Genomic DNA, 5,455 nt, shown 5'->3' on the forward strand with positions numbered 1-5,455 from the left:
CTGTAACAGTAGGAGGGATCTCTGCCTCCCTCCTTCTCTCTGGATTCTTCTCTGGGCAGGGGGTCCCAGTGACCCAGAGAAGCCTATCCTCAAGAAATGTTACTCTTTTTCTGTGGATTCAGAGGGGGATGTCCCACTGGGGGCAGTGTGAGGGGGTACAGCAGGAGGGAGGTGTGGTTCTGTAGGCCTGCATGTGGGCCACTGCAGATGCTTCTATGAATCTGCACAGGCATTCTCCGAAGGAGACCGATGCCTGCCTAGGGAAAATACAGAAAGAAAAGAATTCAGGAAGATCTGGACTGTGTCTTTAGGGGTGGCAATGTGACTCTGAGTGTGAGACGTCCTCGTTTTTAACATTTAAGTCCCATTTCATCTTACTTTTTTCCCTGTATCTATCTGTGCTTCTATATGTCCTCAGGCATATACATGTATCCTCATCAATACTCACTAAAAGTTGTCTGCCCAGGCACCTCACCTCACACTTAGATCTCCATGTCTAGGTAACTCTTAATGGGCAGAGTTCTTCAGCCTCCCAGTTTTCTCTTGTTCATCTTTGTTTTCCCTTTCTGCCTGGCTTCTCAATATTTACTGTCGGAGCATGTGTGATGGTATGGGGTGGGGGCAGTGGGGAGCAGGGAAGCCTCTTGGCTCCTCAGGCCTTTGTGCGGACCCGGTATAAATCCTGGCCTAAGAGTCTGATGCTTTTTCCTGGCACGTGGCTCTTCTTGTATAAGGGCACAGGAGGCCATTTAGGCAGCCATCTTTGCACACGTAACATCCTGCATTTCAGTTTGCTCTTATCCTCATTGTTCACTCTGATTCTTTGTGTACTTTTGGAGTTTTTCTTCCTTCACTTTTTTCTTGTTCACTGTCTTTACTTTTTGTTCACTTATGGTTTGGGGAGATCAGAATCAGCCTGCAAAAGCAGAGTCTTGGGCACAGAATGCCCTTAGGGAGAAAAAGCCTACTTTTCCTAAGGAAGCCAGAAGGACCCCGGCTGACCCTTGGGGGAGTAAGCAGCATCCCCCTCCTCTATCTGCCTTCTCTCAGTATGGCCATAGGTGGCTCATTACGTCTTTTCTCTGGTGTTCATTTCCTCCCAGTTTTTCATCTCTCCTCTCACCCATTTCCAGGATACTTCCCTACCTAGGCCTTGTAGACTAGAAGCTCATGGCCCCCTGCAGTGTGCTGATGACATCTGGAGGGCATGGTTCAGCCTGCACCTCTGTCCTCTGTAGCTTCTTTAAGTCTATTTGTAGATCAAAGTCCTTGATCCCACTCAGAAGAGATTCCATCAACGAGAAGCTTCTTGGCATTGTGTCCCTTCACTGGGACATTATTGGTTTCTCCTTGCTGTGTATGTCACCATGCAGTGAAGCATCCCTGAACTAGGTCCTTCAGAACAGCTGCTGTGGCATGAAGCTGCCACTTTTTGTTCTTATTCTCTTTCTGGTCCTTCTTTCTCTTCCTCCTCCTCCTCCTCTTTCTTCTTCTCCTCTTTCTCCTTGTCCTTCCTTCTCTTTCTCCTTTTACTCCTCTTTCTTCTTCTCTTTTTCTTTTCACTTTCAGCTCTTGGCGGGTCAAGCATTACACTGAGACTGCTTCTTCCTCTGCTCCTTGTGATGTGGAATGCCCCTTTGCAGAACGCAAGTGAGAAAGGTCTCACTTTTGTTCTTAAATAAGCAGAGATGAAGGTCACCAGTTCAACCCCTCTGGTGCTCCACCAAGGCCCCCATGTGTTACTTTTAAGGAAATGTCATCATGAACCCACCCCTTACCCTGTTCTTCATGGCTCACAGGTCTTCCCTGTTCTTTGTGGTTGTTCTAAATGTGTAACTCTGAGCCAGTAGGAGCCTCAGCAAGCTGTCCCTCTTTGCCTTTCCTTTCAACCCAGCCATGTGAAAACAACGATTCAGATTTCAGTGTGTGCCATCAGGCTCTCTCTGCAATGTGTCCATTTGCCCACTCTCACACAGGCAGACACCCAGAGAAGACTGACACAGACACGCTCGCATGCACTCACAGGGAACTTCAGTCTCCTAGTTTTCTCTTGCTCATCTTTGTTCACCCCACAATCACAAACAATCACAAACACACATGCACAAGGAGATACATATACAGACACAAACATGTACCGTAGCATACACACACACACACACACACACACACAGAAACCCTCACACAGGTCCAGGGATGCAGACCCAATCATTCTCCCACACACATGCACATGCACACACATCGCCACAGGCATGAGACTGCCCATGAACTCTCCCATAGGGGCTCTCAGTTGGCCACAGGCAATGGGACATGGGCTAGGATTACTGGCTCCGGGATTGGATTATTATGCTGTTGATTTGGCAACTAGGGCCTTCTCCTGAGAATTCATGTGAGAAGTTCGTTATCAGATAGGCCCCAGCAGCTGGTGTGAAACTGGAGCCTCCTGGGTCATCCTGCTTAAAAAGGGACAACACTTTGGGGTAGAGGCAGAGAGAGTCCCCTTGGGAACCTTGGCCCTCTGTGATGCCATGGAATCAGTGTTGTGTGGTGGCCTTCCCCACCTCCCCTAAGCCACCCTCCTCTTACCCCCCACTCCCTGTGTGAAAGCCAGGACAGCCTGCACAGAGTCAGACTTGAGTGAGGTGCTGAGTATCACCTCTGAGGGAGATTCCTGTTTCAAGCCCTGTGACTGCCTGTTGAGCCATCTGCCCATTCTGGTGACGTCTACGTGTCAACTCAAGGTGGTAAACTCTACCTGGAGCTCCAGGCTTTAGGAGAACCAACAGTCCTGCAGCAAAACCTTGTGTAAGACAGCTGGGTAACCAGCACCTTGTCCTGGGGCGGCAGCCCTATGATCCCAGTCTTCCTCTGGTTTCCCAGTGGCCATGATTATGCATCCATTGTCTTCTTTTTTTCTGCATGAGCATGAGCCATGAAACCTGGAGAGGTCCAAAAAAAAGTCAAAGGCTGGTTGCATGAAGGGGATTCCCACAGTGTCTCCAGCCTGCTGGTCCTAGGTCATAAGTGGTCAGCCTGAGACCAGGTGGCTGGTTTCTTTTTATTCTCCTTGTCTTTTTAAATTTCTCCTTCCTCTTTTTTTTTTTTTCCACATTGGAAAGAACAGAAGCCGTGGGATTGGAGGGGAAGGGTTAAGGTTATAGTTGGCATTTGTAAAGCCATACTGCCATTGAGTGGAATCTGTTTCTGAAAACAGAAGGCAGCTGGGAATGAGTGCTGGAGAAATCTCAAGAGCATAGAAGATGTGACTGAAGCTGGATGAGAAAGGAACTCCTGGCTGGCCCTTTGCTCATTCCCATGATGGTGCCCAGGCTCCACAGCCCTCTCCAAAAAAAGGGCAGGCAGGGGTGGCCCACCATGGGTTTCCTTGGCCATCTCCAGAAATTACCAGGCATGTCATCCCACCCACAGCACCCCGAAGCTTCTTTTTTGACTGAGAGGATAGAGGACCTCTGGACCCAGTGTGGCCCCAGCCAAGGGCACCCCAGAACTCCCCATAGAAGAGACCAGAGTAAACAACCCCAGTCCCAGCCATCAGTGGCCAGTGGCTTCCCTTAAGCCCATCTCTAGATGGCTGCCTGGGCAGCTCCTCCCCCTGGGCTGACTGGTTTTGGGGCTGCCTGGATGCTCTGTCCCTGGACCTCTAGAATAGCTGCTTCTCCATCTCCATGGGGTCCAAATGGGAGGCACACTTTCTTCAGGGGCTCTGAACCACAATGGGGTAAACCCTGGCTTAGTCAGAGTCCCCCCAGTCCAACATATTCTTGTGAATTCTGTGCCTGTCAGAAAGCAAGTGTCCCTTCAGCCTGTCATGTTCAGAAACAACTGCCACTGGATGGAAGTGTGGCTCCAGAAATGGCAGTCACTTATTTCCCTCCCCCCCATTTTGTCTTCCTCTTTCTCCTTTTGCTGCCAACAGAACAAAACAAACAACAATAAAACAAAAAATAAAGACAGAAAGAAACCAGCCAAAGAGCATCCACCTCACCTACAGCAGGGCTCCCATCTACGTGGTCTCTGGGGAAAACTGTGACAGTCGGAGGGCTCTCTGCCTCCTTCCTTCCCTCTGGATTCTTCTCTGGGCAGGAGTCTCAGTGAACCAGAGGAGACTATCCTCAAGAAATGTCACCTTTGAGGCTGTGGCATGGTGGGGTAGGTCACACTGGGGGCAGTGTGAAGGGGTACAGGGGGAGAGGTTTGTGAATGCATGGGCCTGCCTGTGGGCCATTACAAATTCCTTTTCTGAATCTGCACAAGCCTCCTAAGGAGACCCAGCTGCCTGATTGTGCACAACACACTTGTCAATAGGCAGCATACTCTTGGGGAAGGGATGAAAGCTTGGATCAAAAGCAACCAAGTCCAATAGGCGTCCACAGATTGTTCACCCTTCTAGCAGAAGGGAGTCAGGCCAGGTGTCTCTCAGGATGGGACTCAACAGGTCAGACACCTGTCTAAGTCCTTCAGCTACTTTTCTCACTGGAGCCTAGGCACTCATCCATACCCAAGAGTGGGAGGGTATTCTAAGTGGCATATCTGATGGAGCATGCATGCTCACTGAACGTGGTGGCTCACCAGTTAGTTCCCTGGGCACCTTGGCCATTCTGCCAAGTACACGGATAGCCAGGCCCTGGTCATATTTACTTTCACCTGGGCCTCCTCTGTGTTCCTGTGCTGGACACGGAAGTGAAGGCTGAGGCTGGCGTGTCTGTGTAGGTGGTGAGGTGGCTGTGCCTTGGTTTGATACAAAGCCATCTGGGCTCCTCAAGCTGAATTATGTTGCTTGTCAGATATTCAGCCTGGAAAATGGATGAAACAGTGGAGGACCAATTATGCCCCTCCTTTTGGGTCTCCAGGCAGAAATGGGAAAGGCGGGCATGGGTCCTTTATAGAGAGCCCACGTTGGGAAGCAAAGCTGTGGCCACATAGTTCTAAATGTTGCATGTCTTACCAAGGCCACTCAGTGACTGGAGAGCAGCATGGAACACAACACTCAGAATATTGCAAATGTTTTCTGTCTTCATTTGTTACAAGTCTTCCTGGATGTGTAGGTAGTACTGAGAATGGCCAGAGCTTCATAGGACAGAAAATTTACCCTGTAGCAGGAGCGGCAGGGAACAAACCTCTCAAACATGGAACTGAGGAAGGAAGTGGCTTTTTATTAAGCTGGGAGCTGCATGGGCTACAGCCTCATTCACTGAGCTCCCCGAGCTGCAGCTTCTCTCCCCTTCTATAAGCTTTACAATGCTAAAGGGGAAACTGAGGTGGAACTATGTCATTGTCCATTTGCTGGATATCCAACCTTACAGTCTTTTGGCTTCATTGATTTGCTAATTCATATGGAGAGTGAGTGGGGACCGGCAGGGGAGGGGGCTTACAGAGACAAGACAAAAGAAACAAGCTGTTTGTTGGCAGAGGCGTTTCCAGGAGGGAGCCTGGTCCG

This window comes from Cebus imitator, unplaced genomic scaffold (genome assembly GCF_001604975.1).
Source record: "Cebus imitator isolate Cc_AM_T3 unplaced genomic scaffold, Cebus_imitator-1.0 Scaffold733, whole genome shotgun sequence".
NCBI classification, from domain to species: domain Eukaryota; kingdom Metazoa; phylum Chordata; class Mammalia; order Primates; family Cebidae; genus Cebus; species Cebus imitator.